We start from the raw sequence: 20,827 nt of genomic DNA, 5'->3' as shown, positions 1-20,827 counted from the left end.
CCGTGCGGGGCGTGGCCGGCCTCACCCGGAGTCCTTCACATCCCGCTGGGGGCGGGTTATTCTGTTCGGTTCGCACACCGTGTGTCCGCTCCAGCTGAAGAGCCTGCGCGCGCATCAAACGTCCACGTCATCGCGCACGCGCTCCTACCCGCTCGGAGGCCGTTGCGCAAGCGCAAAAGGAGGCGCGAGCAGCACCTCCCTCGCCCCTCCCCCAACACCAGGAGGCCAAACGGCCCCGGAGCTGCGACAAGACCCTTGGGACCCGCCCCTGGAGCTGAAGCCGCTGCCTTTCCGGGTACCAGCAACCGAGAAAAGCCTACTGAAGCTTCCAGAATCATGAGTGACGAGGCAGGAGGGAGGTACCCCAATTCCCTCAGCCTCGCACACGAAGCCTTCGTGAAAACTGTGAAACCTCTGCCCGCGGGCTTTCGCAGCTGAACCTGCCACCTTTTCCCTTGGGCTCCTCGCCGGCCCCGCCCCTGCTGAGCCCAGCCCCACCCACGTGGGATTCCGCAGCCCGCAAGGCTTCATTGGCCCGTCAAATGAATCCACGATCTTCCTCCCCAATGTGCTGTGGGCTTAGAGAGTGCCAGAACGTCGGGAAACCTTGAGGAAAAGACCCTGAGAGACGGGTGATGGAGTTTGCAACATCCAGAACCGAAGAACACTAGTAAAGTAGGGAGGAGTCCGAAAACATCAATGCCGAGTGGGAAGGGAAGAAGAGTTGCTACTAGCTTGCCTGATACAAAGATGAAAGATGTCCTGATAAAACAGTAAAACGTGGAAATGAGAATTTTGCACGATAGAGTGTTATCCAAGCGTTAATGCCCTGATCCTGCGTTTTCAATTTTTGTTTGTTCAAGATATTTAAGCTATGAGGTGCAAACAAAAAGTTATCTATGATGTGTCAGGCGGTTGTCAAACATCAAAAATTATCTTTCTTCTTACCCACCCCTTACCAGCCATTCTTTCTTCTCTGCGAACACGCCAGTAAAAAGGGAGAGTTGTTTAAAGTTGTAGAAAAGAGACAAAACAGAAATTGGTAGTAAGAGAGCAGAAATTGTGGTCCATGTTTCCAAACTTTCCTTTCACTCTCTTAGAAGAATTGTCAAGTACTGAGAACCTACGACCTGCTAGGTGACTTGACATAAAACACTGTGAAGGACAATGTTCGTTGCAGCTCTATTTACAATAGCCAGGACATGGAAGCAACCTAAGTGTCCATCGACAGATGAATGAATAAAGAAGATGTAGCACATATATACAATGGAATATTACTCAGCCATAAAACGAAACGAAACTGAGTTATTTGTAGTGAGGTGGATGGACCTAGAGACTGTCATACAGAGTGAAGTAAGTCAGAAAGAGAAAAACAAATACCATATGCTAGCACATATATATGGAATTAAAAAAAAAAAAAGGTACTGAAGAACCTAGGGGCAGGACAGGAATAAAGACGCAGACGTAGAGAATGGACTTGAGGACACAGGGAGGGGGAAGGGTAAGCTGGGACGAAGTGAGAGAGTGGCATGGACATATATACACTACCAAATGTAAAATAGATAGCTAGTGGGAAGCAGCCACATAGCACAGGGAGATCAGCTCGGTGCTTTGTGACCACCTAGAGGGGTGGGATAGGGAGGGTGGGAGGGAGGGAGATGCAAGAGGGAAGAGATATGGGGACATATGTATATGTATAACTGATTCACTTTGTTATAAAGCAGAAACTAACACACCATTGTAAAGCAATTATACTCCAATAAAGATGTTAAAAAACAAAACAAAACACTGCGAAGGAGAATGAGGAGGTTACAAGAAAGTAGCCAAAAAGAAGAGGCTTATCCAACAAGACTTATCTGAGCTGGACTCCAGGCATACTAGGAAGGGTCTTTTCTCTGCCTTCTGCTCTTCCTGAGAGGATATGCCACACCATGGGGAGAAACTGTGCTGAAATTAATATGGAATGGAAAATATGCAGGCTAAAGTTGACGGACTTCTGAACTTGCTCTGAAACCCCCATTCAGGCACTGTCAACCACAGCATTAACAGTGCAACAAACGAATAATATCCAAGATACTAGGCAAAAGTGAAAAGTAACAGTTTCTTTCACACCTTCCTCTTCTTCCCTGATCCCAAGCACCTCTTTCCTGGAAGCTGCCTTTTCAGAATCTCCCACCTCATCCAAGAATGCCTTCCTGTCGAAGGTCTAAGGTTTCCTCATATAAAATTTCCACTTTCTGAAGCAGAAATAAAATTTGTGTTGACTTGTTATTAATGCATCTGATCCTAAGGTGTAAATGAATGATGACTGGTTAACAACCATGGCTAGTCAGAGTTGCATACCAAAAAGAACACGTTAACACAAATGATATCCCTAATTGGAGAACTGGGGGTGAGGGAGAATGGAGTTTTTCTTTTGCTACTCTCTCCCTACACCAGGCAAACATATTATGAAATGCCAGACACTTAAAAAAATTTTTTTTCAAGATTTAGCACTGGATCTCCTGGTGGGAGAGGTAAACTACCTGTATTTTTTCAAAGTGGGATCTACCTTACCTATAAAGATCTAGAGATGTACTATCAAGAACCTGAGAACTTATAAATGTTGTTTATATATATATAATCTAAAAATAATATTGCCACACCATTTCAGTGGCCTATTTTTGATTTAACATCATGCTAGTACCAAAGTAACCACTTTTTTTGTTTGCTTTTTCAAGCAACCTCTGTGTTTGCATTCAGGGTTTAATGCAGTGTTTCTCAGACTGGGATCCTTGGGTGTGCTCTTTGGATATATAAGAACTTCTTCCTTTATAATTTTTTTTAATATTTTTTTGATGTGGACCATTTCAAAAGTCTTTTACTGAATTTGTTACTATATTGCTTCTGTTTTATGTTTTGATTTTTTGGCCGCGAGGCATGTGGGATCTTAGCTCCCTGACCAGGGATCAAACCCGCACCCCCTGCATTGGAAGGCGAAGTCTTAACCACGGGACCGCCAGGGAAGTCCCTAGAACTTCTTCCTTTAAAAGGCATCCGTATATAACCCGTTTTCAAAATTCCAACCTAACTACAAGAATTGACGCTCTTGAGTTTCACAGGTAAACCTCAGTGGTCTAGTTGAAGAGCCCTAGGTGACTGTGTTACCACCCAGTCCTGGAATGTTCTAGGAGTTTCCATGTGACTTCGGGTGCCTGTGGTTGAATCGTGTGGGCCAAGCTTCAGGTGCCAGGAGATCCTGCTCCTTTCAATTGGAATTCTCTCATTTCAGTTATCAAAGCTCACCTTGTTCATCCAGCCTGATAAAAAAATGTTTCCCTGGGACTTTCCCTGCTGGTCCAGTGGGTAAGACTCCATGCTCCCAATGCAGGGGGCCCGGGTTCAATCCCGGGTGGGGGAACTAGATCCCGCATGAATGCCACAACTTAAGAGTCCACATGCCGCAACTAAAAGTTCCCGTGTGCCGCAACTAAGACCCGGCGCAGCCAAAATAAATTTAAAAAAAAATTTTTTTTAATCTTTCCCAGGACTTCCCTGGTGGCACAGTGGTTAAGAATCTGCCTGCCAATGCAGGGGACATGGGTTCGAGCCCTGGTCCGGGAAGATCCCACAGGCCATGGAGCAACTAAGCCCATGTGCCACAACTACTGAGCCTGCGCTCTAGAGCCCGTGAGCCACAACTACTGAGCCCGTGTGCCACAACTACTGAAGCCTGCGTGCCTAAAGCCTGTGCTCCACAACAAGAGAAGCCACCGCAATGAGAAGCCCGCGCACCACAACAAAGAGTAGACCCCGCTCGTCATAACTAGAGAAAGCCCATGCACAGCAACGAAGACCCAATGCAGCCAAAAACAAATTAATTAATTAATTTTTAAAAATCTTTCCCTTGGATTTCTTTGGTTGGACCTTCAAAGAGATTTTACTAAATATTAGGGGGGGTGGGGATAGAGAATGCATGGAATATAAACAATATGGCTAGAAAGAACACAGTTTTGAATCAAGATTGCTCTATAAACACATAAGCCCTATCCATTTACATGCACATTTTTCCTATTTGACAAATATCTCAGTGCCTTCTATATGCTGAGGAAAGACAGGCACCTCATGCACTGTTCAGAGGTCTACACTAGAACCCCAAAGAGTTGGCACAACTTAACAGAATCCACCAGCAAGACAGACGATATTCCTTATCCAATCTATCCAGATCCCACCTTCCCAATTCCAATTTCTACTGAAGACATACCTTCCTCAAATGACTAAAAGAGAAAGTGATCCCACTCTTCAGATGAGACCATCACCACCCCTCATATAACTCCTGGGTTGTTGTCTTGTTTACAATATCTTAATTCAATACAATAAAGACCATTCTTAGAATAAGAGCTACATACAGACTAGGTTACAAGAGGCTTGTTTTTTGTAACAAAAAAAAACCTGTCACTAGCCAGGTTTCACTAAAAACTCGTGTGCTAGGCAGAGGGAAAAGAGGGAATCATAACAGCTTATATGTAACTCCATCTTTGCCTACTATTTATTACTGCAACTAAAACCAACTCATGCAGAGGGACAAGGTATAACTGGCTCTGATATCTGAAACTTGGACTAAGGTATTAAAAGTGGCAAGAGTCCTGTCCTGAAGGAGCTATTAATCTATCCAATGAATAGCTTTAAAAGTTTCTTAATCAGTATAGTAATGTGATTAAAAGCATGTTTTAGAAAATATCTGTTAACAAAAGTAAGGATGGGAAAGAGAATAGAAATGTGATGGAATGTTATCAATGTTCATGGAGAAACACCATTCCCTCTTGCTGCCCCATATCTTAAACCTGCACAATCATATTATTTTCCCTTTGACTAAGATCTTCCCAGATGCCTCAAACCTAACTTATTTACTCTTCATGCCTAAGCTTAAATGTCACTTCTTCAAGAAACTTTCCTTAACCCCCAATGACAGATGTCTCCCTGTTATATGCTCTCATAGTACCCTGTATTTCTTATAGCACCTACCACAACTGTAATTATTTTTAAAACTATGCATTAATGAATGTCTTGCCCACTAGACTGTTTGCTCTACTCTATTCTAGTGCCTAGCACAATGCGTGGAACAGAGCAGACACACAGTATCTGTTGAATTAATGAATATGAAACCATAGGTCCCAGTTTTCCAGGCAAGTCCGAATATCAAATATTGACTTAATGTCCAACAATTTGGGATTTGGAAAACAGGGTCATAATACATTTAACCATACTCACATTAATATTAGCAAACAAGCATCCTGCTGTGGCCAACATTTTCCAAAGGTGTGCAGTTGTAGTTAGAAAAAACTTGTACCATTGACTCTTACCTCAAATTATTTCTCCTTAGAGGAATGGATAAATATTATTGACAGGGCAGATGCTTCAAGAGATAAGAATATTTTTCTAGGAAACTCTACTTATTGACTGCATTTTGCATGAGTGACTTTTGACAATATTACCTAGGAAATCAACAAAGGCAAGCAGATTCTTTGCACTGGGAGAAATTCTATGATCCCATAATTTACCATCTGCTAACAAAAGCAACAAGTTGTAACAGAGATTGCCATCTGCACATACTCCATATACAAAAAAAAAAATTAGTAAATATCTTCAAGATGAAAGGATACTTTAGTAACAGTGAATTTGTTTTAGTAAGATCTAAAGGGGAAAATGTCAGAAATCAGTTAAAATGAAGTTCAGAAAGCTAGCTTCAGAAGGATTATAAAACAAGAAAGAATAGATCTAAAAGAAAAGTAAACAATAAACATTTTCAATGTAGTATTGAGCCCGTAGAAGAAACATCTTATCTAGGAAAGCATAAAAGGAAGAACAGGAAGAAGTTTATCTAACTAAGCCTAGAGCTGTGCAGGGATTTAAAACACTCATGAAAACATATAAAAACAGAAACTAGAACTACTGGCCAAAGAAGAGGACTGGGAGACAGCAAGTAAACTGCAAGGCTGGAATCAGGCAAAAATCAAGAAGCCTATGGCAGAAAAATACACTGAAAAACTGTCTGCAAATGCGTATGAAAGAAGGCATGCTTACTTTACATGAAGGGCACCACTGCCTCATGGAAATGAGCTATGGTGATCAACGTAGTGGTTCCTAGACTACTGGGACATCATAAACCAGTAAAATTTCCCCCAAAAAGATTTAAATGACCATCACAAGGTGACCAAATTTTTAACTTACAAAGTATACCACCTACTACTATTACCAGTCTTTCCTAAAATAATGGGGTTTTTTTAAATTATTTTTTGGGGGGCTGCTCCACACGGCTTGCGGGATATCTTAGTTCCACAACCAGGGATCGAACCCAGGCCCCCTACAGTGGAAGCACGGAGACCTAACCACTGCACCGCCAGGGAATTCCCAAAATAATGAGTATTTTAAGACCAAAAATCAAGGAGAACATATCTCATAATGAATAATAGTCATTTATTTTTAATACATTTAGATAGATGAAAAATGTACTCCACTGTTCTTATTTCATGATATACCACTGAAAATTTGCAGCAGGTGTTTAGAAATGACTGCTAGCCACATAGTAGGCTCCCTGGATAGCTAAGATCTGGTCTTCTGAGAAAAAATAACATACAAGAGGCCTGGGATGGGGTAATAAATCACTTTGCCAAGGAGTCAAGAGTCAGCCTCTCCTCATCAGTAACAGTAGAAGAGAAGAGGATGTTAGCCAGGAGATACCCCAATCCAGACTAAAGGACAGCCACATAATTAGCAAGCTACTCTGTGTGTGTGTGTTGGTGGGGGGCAAGGAGTGTCACTGAAAACAAGATGATAGCTTTAGCACTATGGCAAGATCCTAGACCCTCGATAGAACTATATGAGAACAATGTAGTAAAACCAAGAAACAAGGTCAGATTGGGTGAACCACCCACTGGATCAATGCATACTTAAGAAAAACTGTGGGACACATGGTGGCTCATGGTGGCAAAGGAAGAGGCAGGTCAAGCTGGGCTTCAGGCATATCAGACATAAAGGAAAAACAGGGGTGTAAAAAAACTTGTTTTATCTGAGAAGTAAACCTAAGAGGATTTTAAATGACTTAAAAATAAACACTGAAAAAGGATTTTATAACCTTTACCTTTACTAAAAATGTTAGCTATGATCTAACCACTGGAAGGCAGGGAATACCTGTTAAAGGAAAGGAAAAAGGTGTATTGAAATATAGAATATAAAGATTATTCAAGCAAGTTGAACATAGTGCATTATCCAAATTAGCTATATATAGATTATAAATTGTAGAGAATACACAGAGCCGATATTTTTCATCCAAGGATTAATTCCACCCAACATTCTCTAAATAAGGATACAATCAGTTAAGTAAATATGTGTTAAGCACCAGCTATGTGTAAGGCACTGAACCAGGGATAAAGGAATGAATAAAAATAAGTCCCCTTGAGTTCTAGATGAAGAGACAGGATAATAACATTGCAAAACTATTGTTGGCAGTTTGGAAAAAGCCTTCTAGGAACATCATAGGAATGCTCACAGCCTAGGGAATCTAAAAGATTACAAAGAAGAGGAGACTTTTGAGCTGGGTCCTGAAGGAGAAATAAAATTAATGAGAGAGAAAAGAAGGACACTGCAGGCAGTAGCTATATAATCAGTAAACAGAGAACTACAATAAATTATCCACAATTTGGAGACAGGGCTACCTTTATAAAACAATGAAGTAACGATCAATGCAATAGGTAAAATTAGTACCATGTAGAAGTAACCTACCCTACGAAACGGGATTGGACACTTGGGAGATACTTACCCAATCTATAACTCCATGATGCTCATGATATATATACATTCACTCTTTCAAACATTTAGATCCCTACTCTATACTGTCAAACATTTATCAGAGGTGTACAAAAGAAAAACTAGAGAAGCACAGCGTAAAGAGGAACTGTCACTGAAGTATCAAGGAAGGCTTAATGTTAAAAAAGAATGTCTAGAAGTTGACAAAGCAAAGGTGGGAAAAGTTTTCTAATCAGAAAACAGCTGTGCAAAGGCACATGATATAAAAGAACAGAGTATTCATTAATTTCTTCAAACATCTGTTGTGCATTTACCACACACAGATCATGGAACACAAATATAAGATACGATTCCTGCTCTCAAGAGCTTGCAATCAATTATCAGACAACCAATTATCACATAACCAATAATCAATGATGACAGCAAAAAATAAAGAACGCTATTTTTATGGCTCTCTGTCCAGGGTGCAATGGAAGCACAAACAAAGGGCAGCTAAATCAGACTGAGGAAGTCAGAGAAGAATTCCCAGGGAAAGTGAAGAATGAGTAGAAATTAGCAAGGTATGAAAGAGCAGGGGCAGAGTGGGTGCAGAAGAATAGCATTTCAGACAGAAAGCAGCCTATGTGAAGAGAGAGAAACAAGAGAGGGAACACATTCAGGGAGCACAAGTACTGTAATATGGCTACTATTAAAAATGTCCGGGGTTTCCCTGGTGGCGCAGTGGTTAGGAATCCTCCTGCCAGTGCAGGGGACACGGGTTCGAGCCCTGGTCTGGGAGGATCCCACATGCCGCGGAGCAACTGGGCCCGTGAGTCACAGCTACTGAGCCTGTGCGTCTGGGGCTTGTGTTCCGCAACAACAAGAGAGGCCGCAACAGTGAGAGGCCCGCGCACCGCGATGAAGAGTGGCTCCCGCTTGCCGCAACTGGAGAAAGCCCTCGCACAGAAACGAAGACCCAACACAGCCAAATAAATAAATAAATAAATTTATTTTAAAAAAAAAATGTCCATGATCTGTGGAGAAGCATAACTATAGGACTAGAAAAGACAAAGGGAGCCATATTTTATAATACTTAGCAAGTAAGAGGTGGAAATTCATCTTATAAGAAGAGAAGCCATTCAAGGGATTATAAGAAGATACATGAGGGACTTCCCTGGCAGTCCAGTGGTTAAGACTCCGCGTTTCCAATGCAGGGGGCACGGGTTCGATCCCTGGTCAGGGAACTAAAATCCCACATGCCGCTCAGCTCGGCCGAAAAAAAAAAAGAAGAAGATATATAAAATACTCAAACTCACATGTTTTAAGAAAATTACTTCTGGCACTGGTTAAGACCATGTGGAAGGTGCAAGACTAGAAGCCAATCAGACTTCTCTCCATATCCACCTACATACTTGCTCACATCAGAAACCCAAGTAATTCTTGACACTTTCCGCTTCCTTACCTGCCCAAATGTCTAGCCAATCACCAAATTTTCCTGTTGTTTCAACATCCCTGACTTCCTGACCATGATATGATCTCAAAGCACCACATATTTGTCCTTACTAGAAATTATCACAGGTCTAATATTTATACTTACTTGTGTAATTCTTTCATTGCCTTATTTCTCCCCCTTATCCCACCACCCCCACAAACTAGCCTATAAATTAGGAATTGTTTCTTTTTTAACCTCTACGTTGTACCCTCAGCTTCTATTATAGTACCTGGCACTTAGAAGCACTCAATTTAAAACATTTTAAACCCATACGTTTCATTCCACCTCCACTACTGCCACCCTAGCCCTAAATACCAACAGCTCTTACCTGAGCTACTACAATAGACTTTTTTTTTCTTTTTTTCAATAGACTCTATCTCTAGGTACTCATTCTAGCTCTTCTCTAGTCCACTTTCCACAGCAGCAAGTGACACTGTCTAAACATAAATCAGTTCATGCCAACTCTGCCATTTATAACCTTCCATTAGCTTCTCATTTCATTCAGAACAAAATCCAAACTCCTTAATATGGCCTACAGATCTCTGCATTCATGTCATTCTCCCCATAACATACCATACTCCAGGCACAATGACCATCTGTTTGTCAAATGCTCCAAACCCTTTCCTACCTCAGGGCCTTTGTACTACCTTTTCTTTTTGCCTGAAATGCTTCCAGTCCCCACAAATCTTTGCTTAGTTAACATCTATTCCTCCTTCAAGTCTGTGTAATTGCCACTACCTCAATGCTATCCCTACTCCCTACTCTAAATTCTCTCAAAATACCCTGTTCTGTTACTTCATGACACTTATCAAAATGTATAATTACTTATTTGTGATCATATAATGTCTACCTCCTTCACAAATAATAAAAGCTAACATTTACTGAGCATGTTACATATATTAACTCATTTAATCCGAATAACCAACGAAGCAGGAACTACTTATCAACCTCATTTCAAAGATGAAACTGAGGTATAGAGAGGTTAAAAAATTTGCTCTAGGTCATAAAGTAGTAAGGAGTCAAAATCTGAACCCAAAGTTCATACTTTTAATCACTATGCTACTGAGTAGGCTTTGAGAGAACAGAGTAACTATGTCTGTTTTGTATATCACCAAATACTTAGGCCTGGTGTTAAATATAAAGCAGGCGTTCACATATTTGCAGAATGAATGGATTAATAAATAATTAAGAGACAAATGATTAGATTTAGAGGCATACGTGAGAGGGATAAGAATAAAGTGGGATAGAGGCAATGATGACAGCATCAATTTTGGACATGCTGAATTAAACGCAGCTCAGGAACATCTTAGGTCTCAAATTCTTAATTAGAAGACCACAGATCTCTAAGGAGTCCATGAAGGGGCTTTAGGAGGCCCAGGAACACCCTAAAACAGTAAGCAAAACTTAATGTGCCTGTGTACTTTTCTGGGAAGAGAGAAATACCATTAATCAGATTCTTAAAGAGGTATGTAATCCCCCTAGTATTTAGGAACCATTGATCTAAGTGGAAGTGTCTAATAGGCATTTGGAGATAAATGTGTGAGCTTTAGCTAAATACAAAATTTGGGGAAGTAACTGAAGCCAGAGATTTGGGAAAGTTTACCCCAAAATGTATAGAGAGTAAAAGACTTCAGAAGGTTATGGTCAGAATCCTGGGAAAACGGACATGTAGAGGACAAGTGGTAAAAAGAAATCTAGGAAGGAGAAGAGAAGACGTAGTCACAGAGGTAAGAGAAAAATAGGTGAGAGTAGCATCACAGAAGCTTAGGAAGGGAGAATGTGTCAAAGAACAAGGAATCAGTCAGCAGGGTCTAATAACCAAGGAGTCAAGGACTGAAGAACAGAAAAATGTGTTCCAGGAACTATATGTAGTTTCATGAGTTTGAAATACAAAGTGGAGAAGTGCAATAGGACATCCAGATGGCCAGGAAGTAAGGAGATAACCAAGGTCTAGTGCTCAGGAGAATCATATTAAAGACATAGACAGGGAAATCATAAATGTATTTGAAAGAATTAAAATGAATGAAATTATTCAGGGAGCACACGCAGAGGTGGGGCTCTAATCTAGAATCCATGCATGATCTTGGGGGAGGATGTCCTATGAAACTCCTAAAATTGTAAGCAGAAGTTTGCATAATGTACATATGTGCAATTTTCTAGGGAGAGTTCATAAGTTTTATTAGATTTTCAAAGGTGTCTATGGCCCCCAAAAAAGGTTAAGAACCATAGGAGCTGAATGAAAAAAGAAGAGGGTCTAGCTAGAAAGTAAGTCCGGAGAATATCAACATATAAAGGAAACCTGAAGCTTATCAAATGGAAGTAGCAAATCTAAAGAACTAATGTACACAGAAAGAATGACAGTCTGCACCAAACTCAGAAAATAAAAAATATAAAAATAAGTTTGGTATCGTATATGCTACGTAAGTATTTCTCACACTTTTCCAACCATGAGTCACAGTGAAAAATACATTGTTAATCAATGTATACACACAGGTTACTTAAGTAATTTTCCAGTAACCTGTAATGACAACAATATGATTCCCTAAAACATTCATCTCTAAAAACAGAGGGGAAGCGACTGGAGTTTATAAAAGGTAGGTTATTTAAGGTCTTGGGCTTTTGTTTATGCTTTTTAGTTGTTTTACAATGACTCTGATGTTTAGATATTTCTCTTTAACTTAATTTCTTTCAGTTATTATATATACAAAAAACTTTTTAAACTAATTTTTTCTTTCAAGAACCAACATTAAAATGTCCCCTGGCTTCCCTATTTCACTAGTTTTATTTACTCTTGATCTACAGACCATGTCTCACTACTAGAAAAGGGGGGGAAAGGGATGGGGTGGGTAGGCAGATAAGATTCAGCATACACAGATGAAACCGATAAGCCCTAGAGAGTAATGGTTCCTCTGAGAGTAGTATTTCTGAAGTACAGGCTCTAAAAATGCACAATTTAAGGGATTAAAGCTTGAGAAAGAAGAGTAACAGCAGATAGACCAAAACAGTTCCGTAAAGTGGTTAAGAAGAAAAATTCTGAAGTCACGGTGAATCCCAACTCTACTGATCATATGACTTGGGCAAATTACTTAATGTCTTTGTGCCTCAGTTTCCTCATCTTTAAGATGGAAATAATATAACAATTTCTACTTCAATGAGCTGTTAAGAGCATTAAATGAGATATAAATAAATGTAAAGCACAGAGAATGATACATGTGTCCCAGAAAACAGTGCATGTATAATCATTCATTAACTGTTAGCCACTGTTTAATTCTTAACAAGTTACTTATAACTTTAAAAATAAAATATTAATGGGACTTCCCTGCTGCTCCAGTGGCTAAGACTTGGTGCTCCCAATGCAGGGGGCCCATGTTCAATCCCTGGGCAGGGAACTAGATACCACATGCCGCAACTAAGAGTTCGCATGCCACAACTAAAGATCCCGCATGCTGCAACTAAAGATCCCACATGCCACAACTAAAGATTCCACATGCCGCAACTAAAGATCCCGCATGCCACAACTAAAAATTCCACATGCCGCAACTAAAGATCCCACATGCCACAACTAAAGATTCCACATGCCACAACAAAGATCCCGCATGTGGCAACAAAGACCAGACGCAGCCAAATAAACTTAAAATTAAAATATTTGTTATTTATTATATTATTTTCAAAGCAACTACTTAAAATAAATAAAATTTTGAAAAAGATCAGTCTCAAAAAGCACACTTTGTACTTTCTTAGAAAACTTAGAACAATGGATTTAAAAGAGTCTTTGGGAATTCCCTGGCGGTCCAGTGGTTAGGACTCAGCGCTTCCACTGCCAGGGCCCAGGTTTGATCCCTGGTCAGAGAACTAAGATCCAGCATGCCTCGCGGTGCAGCCAAATAAATAAATGTAAATAAATACATAAATATTTTAAAAAGTTAAGAGTCTTCAAAAATCATCACTCTAAGTTAATCTATGGAGCAGGAATTGTGTCTTTTACTTTTATCAATGATGTACATGTACTTAAATGTTTTTCTTCAATAACCAAGACAATTAGTACTTTATAACCATTGTCTCTGAGCCCTCTGAGTCTTTTATATTCATTCTGAATATTAAGGCTGTTTTCCTCTATTTGCCTATGTTCTCCCACTTAATTTAAAATGTCTTTTAGGAAAACCAAGAATTTTTTTGAATCACCTTAAAGTGCTCTAAAAATAGAAAAATCCCATATAAATGCTAAGTTTATTACCAAAAAAAGCAATAAAGTGATCAAAAATCACTTTAATTGACACAGCTAAATTCATTAAAACATAAATTCACATTTGTATTGATTCTTATCTTTTTACGAATTTGTTTGTTTAATTTAATCCACCTCTAACAGTTAAGATATAATAGCCTCTTTGTCAAAAAAAAGAAAAATACACACACACACACACACACACACACACACACACACACACACACACTGGACTACTACTCAGCCATTAAAAGGAATGAAATTTTGGGACTTCCCTGGTGGCACAGTGGTTAAGAATCCGCCTGCCAATGCAGGGGACACAGGTTCGAGCCCTGGTCCAGGAAGATCCCACATGCCACAGAGCAACTAAGCCCGTGTGCCACAACTACTGAGCCTGCGCTCTAGAGCCCGCAAGTCACAACTACTGAAGCCCGTATGCCTAGAGCCCGTGCTCCACAACAAGAGAAGCCACCGCAATGAGAAGTCTGCGCACAGCAATGAAGAGTAGCCCCCGCTCGCCGCAACTAGAGAAAGCCCGCACACAGCAACGGAGACCCAATGCAACCAAAAATAAATACATAAACACATTTATTAAAAAAAAAAAAAGAATGATATTTTGCCATGTGCAACAACATGATGGACTTGGAGGAAATTGTGCTATGTGAAATGTCAGAGAAAGACAAATATTGTATGATATCACTTATATGTGGAATCTAAAAAATAAGACAAACTAGTGAATATAACAAAAAAGAAGCAGAGGGCTTCCCTGGTGGCGCAGTGGTTGAGAATCTGCCTGCCAATGCAGGGGACGCGGGTTTGAGCCCTGGTCTGGGAAGATCCCACATGCCGCGGAGCAACTCGGCCCGTGAGCCACAATTACTGAGCCTGCGCGTCTGGAGCCTGTGCTCCGCAACAAGAGAGGCCGCGATAGTGAGAGGCCCGCGCACCGCGATGAAGAGTGGCCCCCGCTTGCCACAACTGGAGAAGGCCCTCGCACAGAAACGAAGACCCAACACAGCCATACCATACATACATACATACATAAATAAAAAGAATGTAAGCAGACAAGAATAGCATTAAAAAATAAAAAAAAAATAAAAAAAAAAAAAGAAGCAGACTCACAGATACAGAGAACAAACTAGAGGTTACCAGTGGAAAGAAGGAAGGGCGTAGGGGCAATATAGGGGTAAGGGATTAAGAGGTACAAACTATTATGTATAAAATAAGCTACAAGGACATATTGTACAACAGGGGGAATATAGCCAATATTTTAGAAGAGCTATAGATGGAGTATAACCTTTAAAAACTGTGAATCCCTATACTGTACACCCATAACTTATATAATATTGTACATGAGCTATACTTCGATTTAAAAACTTATTTTAAAAACCCATTTTTAAAAATTAACAATAAAGAATAAACAATCACAACCACACATATATGCACAAAAAGAAGGAACAAAGGATTATGTGGTTTTCACTCAACTCTAATAAAGGATTTTTATACCATACTTATAGTAAGAGTATACCTAGCTTTCCTGAATCGTCTGAGGATAAACTCCACCTACTGACAATTTCACAGCACTCTGTCAAAACTTCCTCAAACCTAGTAATTTGCTGAGACATGTAGAAACAAAAAATTACAAAAGTAAAAAACTTTCTGTTATTATTTCCTATCCTATACAAAGTCAGCCAAGATTAAAATTTCAAATTAAAGTAAGAGCAGTACCTGCCATTTTTAATAAATTATTCTAGATTTACTATTTTCTAGGTCGTAAGTCTTTTTTTAAAAAATTATTTATTTATTTATTTATTTATTTATCTATTTATTTATTTATTTGGTTGCACCAGGTCTTAGTTGTGGCATGTGAACTCTTAGTTGCTGCATGCATGTGGGATCTAATTCCCTGACCAGGGATTGAACCCAGACCCCCTGTACTGGGAGCACAGAGTCTTATCCACTGCGCCACCAAGGAAGTCCCCTAGGTCATAAGTCTTAATAAACACACTTTTCTTAAGGGGAAAGAAAGTTCATATTCATATATATTTTTCACATAAAAGATCTAGGTTAGAAACTCCAAAGTCTAAGAGCTCTTCAGGTAGTACACACACACACACACACACCAACAAAATTGTACAAATCTTTCCTTAAATAAATAAAAATCAAACTACATAAACTCCCGATCTCTCTTTTTTTTACTTTTTCTCTTTTTCTACGATGGTATTAATCCTGACATAAACCAGTAGTATGATTTAAGGGTTGTCAAAACACCATCCAGAATGATTTCCCTCACAGATCTGCCTCCATCAAGCACGATTTTCCTCCCAGTAGACTTACTCTTTCAGGTTAAGGGAGAAGTTGGCAAACTATTACAGCCCACAGGCCAACTAGGGCCCTCTGCCTGTTTTTGGACAGCCCATGAGCTAAGAATGGTTTTTATACTTTTAAATGGTTGGAAAAAAAAATCAAAAGAGGAATGTTTCATGATGTGAAGGTTATATACAATTCAATTTTAAGTGTCCATAAATAAAACTTTATTAAAACTTATTTATTTACACATTGTCTATGGCTGCTTTTAAAATGACAGATTTCAGTATTTATAAGAGACCACATATGGCACTCTAATGGTTTTGCAATGCTGCTCAGAGCACTACAAATTACAGTAATGCAACTGTAATGACAGCTTTTCAAGCACTAAGTTATCCCCATACATTGTATTTTATATTACTAGTGCATACCCTTTAAGTCAAAACAAGAAGATAAAAGTGAGCTTCAAATATCATACTTTTAAGATATAATGGAGTGTAGATAATCTTGTTATCAAATTAGATTGACAAAGCATTAGGTTTATTATGCAATGACACTACAGCTGTGCTGAAAGAATACAATATACATCAACATTACCAGACTAAGTACTCATCACAGTTATTTCCAACTCATGGAAAAACACAATCAGAAAAATTAGAAAACTTAAAGAGAAGATCCCTTCACAGCTGCATTTCTTCACACACACACAAAAAAAATGAGGATGCAACCAAAGTAAGCTGCTGAGTGGCTCATTTGTTAGCCAAGCAAGGAAAGCCTTTTATCAATGGTGAGGTAATTAAATCAAGTTTAACTATAGCAGCCAAAGAAATGTGTCTAGAGAAAATAAATTTATTTGAGAATATAAGCCTTTTGGCAAGGAGTTGAAGACACTGGTAGCAATATCAATAAAAAGCTATTTTATTCATCAATTTATAAACACATACAATATCAAAGCAAATGATTTTGAGTGTTTTCCTTGGCTCTTGATGAATCATAATAATTAGCCTGTATGAATAATCTGCATGAAACAATAGGCAAGAATATTTTCAAAGAAACTGGGAAAACACTAATTCAGCGCAACCTGAAGTGGAATCTGCTAGGATGCATTACAAGTGATGGTGGTAAAAATACATGTGGGCAGAAAAGGGCTTAATTGGACAAATTTACAAAGTTTATGAAAATTTAGGAAGTTTAAAGCCTACAGTTATTCACTGCATTATTCATCAGAAGATACTTTGCAGAAAATAACTGAATCTATCATATTTTATTCAACTAGTAGTGTCAGTGGTTAACTTTCCTCTCATGTACTTAACCATCCTTGATTTCATGAATTTTTGTCAGAAATAGAAGTGAATAACCTGATTTGCCCTACCACTAAGAAGTTAGCAGGTTTAACAGTGCTAAAGTTTTACTGCAATTTTTTTGAGCTGAAATTTTTCTGAATAAGAAGAACTGCCCTAAACAACTATTATTGAACAACGAATAGCTTTGTAAATTAGCTTTTCCTACAGACCTGATAACGATTCTCAATGAATTCAACCTAAAAGCAAGAGGCAAACAGTGATTACATGCAAAACTTATACTGCAACGAAGTCGTCTCAATAAAAACTAACACAGTTTGAATCACAAATAATGTCACGCTGTATACATATCCCATGCCATCAAGAGTTGAAAGAATATGCAACGTGTCCACTCCCAGAGATATTACCTCACACCTGTTAGAACAGCTATCATCTAACATCAAAAATACAAGAGATGGACTTCCCTGGTGGCACAGTGGTTAAGAATCCGCCTGCCAACGCAGGGGACATGGGTTCGAGCCCTGGTCCGGGAAGATCCCACATGCCACGGAGCAACTAAGCCTGTGTGCCACAACTACTGAGCCTGCGCTCTAGAGCCCGCGAGCCACAACTACTGAAGCCCGTGCACCTAGAGCCCGTGCTCCTCAGTAAGAGAAGCCACAGCAATGAGAAGCCCACGCACCACAATAAAGAGCAGCCCCCGCTCACCGCAACTAGAGAAAGCCCATGCACAGCAACGAAGACCCAACACAGCCAAAAATAAAAAATATAAATAAATAAATAAATTTATAAAAAAAAAAAAAGACAAGAGATAACAAATGTTGGCAAAGATGTGGAGAAAAAGGAAAACTTGTGCACCAATAGGTGGGATTGTAAATTGGCACAGCCACTATGGAATCAGTATGCAGGTTCTTCAAATAATTAAAAACAGAACTACCATATGATCCAGCAATTCCACTTCTGGGCATATTTCTGAAGAAAATGAAATCATTATGTTGAAAAGATATCTGCACCACCACCATCACCACCATCACCACCACCACCACCACCCGCCATGTCATTACTTATAATAGCCAAGACATCATGGAAACAACCTAACTGTCCATCAACAGATAAATGGATAAAGAAAACGTGAGATACATATACAAACACACACAATGGAATACTATTCAGCCTTAAAAAAAGAAGGAAATTCTGACATTTGCGATATGGATGGATCTTGAGGGCATTATGGTACATGAAATAAGTCATACAGAAAGACAAATTCTGTATGATCTCACTTATATGTGGAATCTTAAAGGGAAAAAAACCCTCATAGAAAAAGATCAGATTTGTGGTTACCAGAGGCAGGGGGCCAGGGGGTAGGGTGGGAGGGAGGATTGGAGGAAGATGGTCAAAAGGTACAGACTTCCAGTTATAAAATAAATAAATACTGGGAATGTAATGCACAACATGATGACTATAGTTAACACTCTTGTATGGTATATATATATTTTTTTTTAATATTTATTTATTTGGCTGCATCGGGTCTTAGTTGCAGCACACGGGATCTTCGTCGCGGCATGCGGGATCTTTCATTGCAGTGTGCGGGCTCTTTGTTGCGGTGTGCAGGGTTCTCTCTAGTTGTGGTGTATGGTATATTTAAAGTTGCTAAGAGAGTAAATACTAAAAGTTCTTACCACAAGGGGAAAAAAACTAATTTTTTTGGTATCTATATGAGATGATGAATGTTAACTAAACTTGTGATAATCACTTCGCATATACACAAGTCAAGTCATTATACTCTCATCTTAAAACTTACACAGTGCTGTATGCCAATTATATCTCAATAACATTGAAAGAAAAAAAGTGGAAAAGAAAAGATGTCCGTTCTTATACAAATTTGTAGTACATATATTTTCTGAGTTCAAACTACTGTTCCAGTAGAGTTTTTCAGACCTTGATACAAATGAAAGGATATTTCCCTATTACAAAATCCATTTACCTGTGCAGTTGAAGAGCTTCCATGTAGCTTTAAATCAGAAGTAATTAATCTGTAATTAATATTAAATGGCAAGTATCAGGAGAAAAATCTAACAGAGTTCTGTAAGTGCCTTCCAAGTAATGAACAAGCTCAATTAGAAACATACACTTGTGGAATGATATCAGTATTTGGCAGTAACTTTCTATGTAGTTTCAAATATGAAACACACACAAAACCTCAAACATATTACCAATAACAGATGAACATTTGCAATCAATTTTGATGCTAAGGAATACTAACTTTGAATACTAATCTCAACTAAACAAAATGTTGTCCTCCAAAAAAAGAAATCCATTCTTCTCCTCAGTAGATAGGTACTACCAAAAAATAGATACTCAATTATTATTGTTTTTTTCCTGTTATTTAAGTACCTACATAATATCTTATTTTGCCCCTTGGCCCACAAAGCCTAAAATATTTACTATCTGGCCCTTACAGAAAAAGTTTGCCAACCTCTATGTTAAAGCATTAGCTCTAACTGATTAGCTATACAACCTTGGACATCAATTAGCTTCCCCAGGTCTTTGCTTCCACATTTATAAAAAGAGGGGTATTGAAGGAAATCCCTATGGGACCTTTCAACTCTAATATTCCAATAATGATAAGTTTTATATTCACTTTATATGATAATATTTTGAATGGGAGCTTTGACCAATTTATAAATTATGAAGAAATGTCCTATTACACAAAGAATGAAGAAACACTTTATTAATACTACAGAAGACCAACAAATGGCGCTGGTACAACTAGATCTACACATGCGAAAGAATGAAGTTGGACCCCCTACCTCACACCATATGCAAAAGTAACTCAAAATAGATCAATGATCTAAATGTAAGCACTAAAATCATAAAACTTTTAGAAGAAAACATGTGGGAAAATCTTCACAACCTTGGATTTTGGCAATGACACCCAAAAGCACAGGCAACAAAAGAAAAACAGATAAACTGGACTCCATTAAAATGTGAAACTTTTGTACATCAACGGAGCTTATTAATAAGATAGTGAAAAGACAACCCACAGAATGGGAGAAGATATCTGCAAGTCATATATCTGATACAAGGCATGACAGATAGATAGATAGATAGATAGATAGATAGATAGATCCAGAAGATATAAAGAACTCTTACAGCTCAACAACAAAAAAACAAACATGCCAACTCAAAAAATGGGCAAAGGACTTGACTAGACATTTCACCAAAGAAGATATATAAATGGCCAATAAAAGGACATGGAAAGATGCTCAAAGTCATTAGTGATTAGGAAAATGCAAATCAAAACCACAATGAGATGCCACTTCATTCACACTAAGTTGAATATAATCAAAAAAGACAGGTAATAACAAATGTTGGCAAGGATGTGAAGAAACAAACTCTCATAATCTGTTGGTAGGAATGTAAAATGGTACAGGTGCTTTGAAAAACAGTTTGGCAGTTTCTCAAAAGATTAAACAGAGTTAACCTATGACCCAGTAATTCCACTACTATGTATATACCAAAGAAAAATGAAAAAAATATGTTCACCAAAAAAAAAAAAAAAAGTACATGTTCATACCAGCATTATTCATAGTAGCCAAAAGGGGGAAACAATCCAAACATCCATCAACCACAAAAAGGAATGAAGTATCAATACATGCTACATCATGGATGAACCCTGAAAACATTATAAGCAGAAGAAGTCAGTCATAAAGGACCTCATATTGCATGAATCCACAGATA

At 38.7% G+C, this 20,827-nt stretch overlaps 1 protein-coding gene across 24 annotated transcripts in view; it reads right to left on the bottom strand.

Annotated features, from left to right (window-relative positions):
* MGA (MAX dimerization protein MGA) overlaps positions 1 to 20,827 on the bottom strand; it is a 190,418-nt gene that overhangs the window by 96,450 nt on the left and 73,141 nt on the right. For 10 of the 24 annotated variants that reach the window (XM_082387789.1, XM_082387780.1, XM_082387781.1 and 7 more), the window contains exon 1: positions 2 to 20,827. This exon is cut by the window's right edge. The exons of 2 other annotated variants lie outside the window; for them this stretch is intronic. The gene's annotated coding sequence lies outside the window, so the exon portion shown is untranslated. The remainder of the gene's footprint in view (position 1) is intronic. 12 more of the 24 variants (XM_082387793.1, XM_082387775.1, XM_082387776.1 and 9 more) reach the window with 7 other exon arrangements.

This window comes from Balaenoptera borealis, assembly GCF_965194805.1.
Source record: "Balaenoptera borealis genome assembly, chromosome: 3".
In the NCBI taxonomy this organism is placed as follows: domain Eukaryota; kingdom Metazoa; phylum Chordata; class Mammalia; order Artiodactyla; family Balaenopteridae; genus Balaenoptera; species Balaenoptera borealis.
Note: the sequence above shows the minus strand (reverse complement) of the source record. Positions and strands in the feature narration are given on the sequence as shown.